The sequence below is a fragment of the Zingiber officinale genome, chromosome 4B (assembly GCF_018446385.1).
Source record: "Zingiber officinale cultivar Zhangliang chromosome 4B, Zo_v1.1, whole genome shotgun sequence".
NCBI classification, from domain to species: Eukaryota; Viridiplantae; Streptophyta; class Magnoliopsida; order Zingiberales; family Zingiberaceae; genus Zingiber; species Zingiber officinale.
In genome coordinates this window covers 64,957,212-64,963,563 of record NC_055993.1, presented here as the reverse complement: position 1 = coordinate 64,963,563, position 6,352 = coordinate 64,957,212, and the positions used below count along the sequence as shown (strand labels likewise).

The following is a 6,352-nucleotide window of genomic DNA, read 5'->3' as shown; positions in this document are numbered from 1 at the left end:
CTCCATTTAGGTTTACTGATAACTATATTCTCAAAATGATATAGTAAAGCTCCTAGTCAGTAACTCCAAAAGAATTTTCAAATTTTAGCATTTTCAACACCTTCTTCCACATATGTCTCTCAAAGTTTTGAATGTATCAACATAGTATCAAGTCTTAGAATTCAAAGCAATTGAAACTCACTCTTGACATGATAAAACTCAAGATATGAATACATTTAGCATACAATCCTAAAAACACTTCATTCATAACAATATTTTCAGCATTTCTTTTTCAAAGCAGTGGAAACTCCATCATTGGCTTGATTTTGAATCCCAACCATTAAAAATGTATCCAAACCTTCAAAAATACTACTCACTTCCCCCACACTTAATCCTTTGTCATCTTGCAAAGTCTAACTCATCAAGTATTCAACCAAACTCTCAAAAGAATGACAAGCAAAGGTGATCAAGAATTAGAATGCTAGATGAGAATGTTTCAAGAAAATTGTGGAGAAAGAAATGGACATAATAAAAGAACAAGAATAAGAACTATCCTTCATTTCCATGCATACATATGCTATTGCGATTTTGAAAAGAAGCAAAGCAAGTTCTAGAGTTTAATTTTCTATGAGTGCATGCCACACAAAGACAATAATAGAATATAGGCTTAAAGTGGACCTCTCTAGGTAATATTCATGCAAACAAGCTTAATTGATCAAAATGGAATCCACCACCAAACTAACCAATATCATGTAAGTAGAGCATTTAATCATGTCAAATGACCTAAAATTGACGATCAAATTTAAGAGACTTTTACCATCTTAAAAATATTACTTAGAAAATTCCCATGAAGAATTTTATTCAATGACATGCTATGTACTAACAAAATGCAAAGTATGAAAGTAAAATGCAAAATGCAAAGTATGAAACTAAAGAAACGTATAAAGAATTTATTAGAGGAAAAACTAAACACAAAGCATGAATCAAAATGCAAGAGAAAGCTAAATTAGAACCAACTCCCCTTAAAAATATTACTTAGAAAATTCCCATGAAGAATTTTATTCAAATGACATGCTATGTACTAACAAAATGCAAAGTATGAAAGTAAAATGTAAAATGCAAAGTATAAAACTAAAGAAACATATAAAGAATTTATTAGAGAAAAAACTAAACACAAAGCATGAATCAAAATGCAAGAGAAAGCTAAATTAGAACCAACTCCCCTTTCATTTCCCGGTGGTTGAAGAAGATTTAGTAAAAGAATCCACCCCGGAAGTAGAGTAATCATGGTTCCCCTTAAATTCTTCTTATTAATCATTTTTCCTTTCACCATTCTTTCTGGAGGTCGAAGGCGGTTCAGTGTAAGTACCCACTCTGGAAGCTTATGTTCTCCTACAACATCAATAAAAGAAAACACCTCCCACACGCATGTAGGATAAAAAGAAAATAGGAGAATATTAGTCTTGGTAGAAAATAATGAATCACATCTAATAAAATCAATAAATGGTACCTCTATTAAATTTTCTAAAAAATCACAAGAAAGACTCACCTTGTCATGTTGAAAGGTACCTAGAGTGGTGTTTATTACCTCCTTTTCATCAAATAATGGCACATGCTCTGGTTCTAGTGAATGTACATCTTCATGTGGTGATTCTTGAGTGCTTGGCTCCATAGCACAAGTCCCTACACTTACATCTTAAATTCTTGGTGATTCTTGAGGTAATGCTTCCTATAAGTATCCCCCTACACTTAAATCATCTTCTACATCAATACTTGCATCTTCAACAACATCTAAAGCAACAATGTCAGTAGAATCAGAAATTTAAACAATTACATCATCATCACAAATAAAACTAGATAAATCTTGTGAATAAATGGGAGTAGGGTCAGGCCTGATAGAATCACTACTTTCCATCTCTCCACTGGAGTTCTGTGCTTGTAACTGATTAATGGATGATGCAATTTCATCTAATTGAATCTGTATATTCTGTATCCTTGCAAATTGTTGCTCTTGATGCTCTCTCATTTGTTGCATAACTTCATTGAATTTCCACATTGATTCTTCAATTTGTTCTTGTACATCCTCATACCTATTCCGTTGCTCCATACGTGGTAACACTGAGATTCAAGCTGATAAAAATAAGTCTGAGGCTGATTGTAATAACTCTCCCTCCAATCTCCAAAATGCTGATGAAATGGATCCATGGTTTCTGAATTTCTTGTTCTTACACTGAAAAACTAGAAAATAAAATTAGAAGACTCAGAAACAAATAAAATCAAACACATGGATATATGATCATGAAAGCAATCAAACAACAATCCTAAAAACACTGCGACAAGTTTCCTCGGCAACGACGCCAAAATTTGATAACAAGTCTGTCACACTCGTAAAACAAATTAACAATGTATATTCTATGAACCCCTTATCTATACAATCATGTTGTAATAACGAGCCCAGGATCGAACCTCGAGGAACAAACGGTAGGATGTAATCAAGGATTGTATTTTATTCCTATTTTTGGGATTTTTAACATGAAAATGGGGGGTTTAAGCTTTGGATCTAAATCTAACAAATGAAAAGCACAGAAAATAAGAACTAATCTAATGCATAGAGAAAATCTAACTAGGTGCCAATAATCAAACCTCAACGCATTGTCACTCTACGTTGTGATTAAACCATCAACACACACTCAAACTAAGAATGAAATACAAGATGTAAATAAATCTAATCTTAAGCATAGAATTAAATAACAATTCAAATGTAAATCTGATCTAAGCAGAACTTAACCCTAGCTAAAAACTCAACCTCTTAACAATTAACTAAGCATCTAACAAGACTAAATTGCATTAAAGAAATTACTACTAAACTTGAACTAAACTTCAACTAGTTAAAGAAATGCTAAACTACTTGCTAAAACATAACAAACATTAAAACAAATCTGTGCCAAGCTACAAAATAGAAATAAAAGGAAATAAACCCTAACCGATCCAACTCACAACCAATCCATACAAACTTCACGCTCTTGCCATCACACAAGAGTGTCAAAGTTGAGAACACCCAACTCTGGACCTCAATGAAGAATCTCAATCGCGTCTCTGTTTGAGGAATGCTCAACAGTGCCGACAGAACACCCCTGACATGCTGGAAGCAACCCTAAACCCATAAATGGCCGAAAATATGAATTTCTACAACTAGAAATCTCTGGATCTAGAATGGAAGCTACGGATTGCATATTATGGTTGGATGAAGCTTAGTAACGCCGGAGGACCACCACCGAACGTCGCTGATGAGAATCGGAGTCGCCGATTGGAAGAACACCTCCAAATCTACGCTGGAACAGAGGATCGCTGGAAGAAGAATTCCGACGGAGCGAACGCCCGCCGACGGCTTCAGATGATCGGAATCAGCTGTCGTGAGCTCTCCACTAAGATCATTGCCAAAAAAGATGGTCGGAGGAATGGAATCGTGGTTGGAAATCTCGGGAGAAGCCGCGCGATGCGAAGCTCAACAGAGGGGATCGACATCCAGAGCTACTGTAGCTTCTGGAGTTAAATCAGTTCTGAGATATGAACCGATGACTGTGATTGATTTGGACTTGATCAACGGTGAAAAGTCGCCTAAAATCTGATCCAAAGGTGCTGATCTTGATCAAGGGTCTGGATCTACTCTTCCTTAGGTTGGATCGACTAGATCTTCACTGGATGGTTCAGATCTGTCCAATCTATGATGAACGACCCATAATGCTCCGAAGCTTGATCTTCTTGTTTCAACTCTGATTTGAGTACAAATTCGGTACAAATAGATCCAATTCCAAGATCCTTTGATGCCTATAAAATAAGAATCAAATATTAGCATCAAATAACACAAAAATACAATAATTTACAATTAAGTCCAAAAATAAAGACAATCCATGAAACATGACGCAAATCTAGGTTTTATCTATGAACATAACATCAAATCATGCATGTATGAACCAAAATAATACAATAAAATCATGGTTATCAATGAGCAAAGCCAAGCGCGCGACCAAGAAAATGCTGACAGGATGACAGGGAGAATGCCGAGCGGGTCGAAAGATGATAGGCGAGGGATGTTGAGTGCGTGATCGAGAAAGTACCGACCGGACAATCAGGAGAATGCCTAGCGGGTGGATGTAAGAATGTCAAGTGATACAAGTGAGTAGCTGAACGGATGGCTGGGTGATACTGATCGGTCAGCTAAGAGAATGCCGACTAAGCGCCCCGAAAGAATGCTGACTGGGCATCCGAGAGAATGTCGATCAAGCGTCCGAGAGAATGCTGGAAAAGTGTCCGAGTGGTACTATTGAGTGGTCGAGCGAATAGCCAAATGATACTAATCAAGTGGCTATGAAGATGCCGACCGAGCAACAAAGACAATGCCGAGCGGAACCTAGAGGTTGATGGTGAATGAGAGAGAAACCCATGAGCTGAGCGGGAGCGAATCCTGTGAACAGAGCGAGCGTGGAGCCCATGAGATCAAAGGCGAACGAGAGCAGAACCCTTAAGCCGAGTAAGCGCAGAGATGGTGAGTCGAGGGGGAGCGGATCCTGAGAGATTGAAAAGCACAATGTCGATGCACCGAGCGAGCGTGACGCCTAATGAAGGCAAATGTAAGAGGGGGCAAAGCTGGAGATCCGAGTGGGCACGAAGCCCGTGAGTTGAGTGGGCATAAAGCCCATGAGCCTAGCAGCGAGTGGGACGAGTGCCAACCGATCGGCGAGTGAGAAGAGTGCCCGGCCAGAGAGGAAACTTGACCGACTAGTCGATGTGCACGTGTGCGGCTGTAAAATACCGGAAAATAGGCGAATATTAATAAGGGAATTTTCCAGAATTTTTGGAAATTTTTCGGGAATTTTTCGGAGCTCGTACAGACGAGTTGACGGGGATAAAAACGGGGTCCTGAAAAGCCTATTTAGGCTACCCCGCTTTAAAGAGGAAAAGTTTTATTTTTATTCTTTCTTTTCTTATTTATTTCCTCTCGTCACTGTGCTTCCTTCCCCGCGTTCCCGAGCCCCTCGCGTGATTTCCCTTCTACTCCTCACGCCAAACCGTCCGACGCCCTCTCCCCTTGCCCTAACCGCCGAGTGCCGCTCCTCCTTTTCCCCAAGCGTCGGCGACGCTCACTCCATCGCCGGTTCCCTACTCTGTGCTTGTGCCCTAGCCTACCTTGCCGACGCCAGTGAGCACTTTGCGGCGATCTTTGCTAGTGCTGTCCGAGACCCGTGCCTCAGTGACGGCGATTTGCCACCGCCGACGCTCTCCCTTCAGCCCTAGTTCCGGCCACCGTGTGCCCTAGCCAGCCCGACGCCACTGTCGGCACAGATTTCCCCAGCACTGGCTGTCGTCGCGCTGTGCCCTAGTTTCCTTGTCGCGACGCCGGTGCACACAGAAGCTTCCTCTCCTCTGCCGTCGCCTCTCATTGTGGAGATCTCAGGTTTGCCGCCCCTCTCCGATCTCCCTTGCGCCAACACTGTGCCCTAGTTCAGCACTGCCGGAGCCACTCTTTTTCTTCAGTGTTGCCATGCCGCCGGCAGAGTGGAGACAAGGGGTAAGTTGGATTCTTGGTAAGGAATTTTGTGTTATGTAATTGGGTATTTTAATTGGTGATATTCACATCTTATTTCGATTAGAGAATACCTAATTTCTGTTATCATTATTAAATTGTTGATAATTAAGGCTCGGTCGGTGAATACAACTCCGGTCATCTTTGTGCGTGGGCGATTCACAGCTTTGGGCATAAACCAGTGCGGTTGAATTGAGGTAAGGTTTATGGTTTTGATCTTTGTGTTAGATTATTGCTAGTTGTGTTAGCAATAATTTTTAATTTAGGTTTAGAAGTTGTATAACAGTGTAGTTGGGGTTAATGAAACTAACCCTAACTGGTCAGTGGCTTAGAAATTAGTTTAGCTATTTGTTTATAATTAAGTTAGCTAAACTGAGCGATTTAACACAGGACTTTGACGCGAGACGAGTATCTCGGAGTCAGATTTGGACCATTTTATCGGAGGCGGGTACTTTTGACTATTTTTGTCTTTGATATGCTTAGTAATGGAATTAACATGTTTCATTAATTATGTTTCTTATCTATTCCGGTTAATCACTACCCAAATCTTGGTACATGTTTGATTGATTGATTTGTTTTGCATCCCATGTATACTTTACCTGTCTATACATGCTTATAGGGGGTAGTGATATACCATGCTTCACCATGTTCAGGACCTAGGTTTTTATACCTTCTGTGTACCTTTGATTCGATATGATTCTTTGACCTAGGGTGCACATTTCTATATATATGGATTAGGTCAGGATGTTTATATGGTTATTGCCATGCATCATATGCATGATTGCATGC

At 39.9% G+C, this 6,352-nt stretch overlaps 1 long non-coding RNA gene across 1 annotated transcript; it reads left to right on the top strand.

Moving 5' to 3' along the window:
* Positions 1–5,350: 5,350 nt before the first annotated feature.
* On the top strand, positions 5,351–6,005 carry LOC121977576. The gene is made up of 3 exons (XR_006110940.1): positions 5,351–5,548; positions 5,677–5,760; positions 5,954–6,005. It is a non-coding gene; the product is annotated as an uncharacterized LOC121977576 (long non-coding RNA).
* Positions 6,006–6,352: the final 347 nt, after the last annotated feature.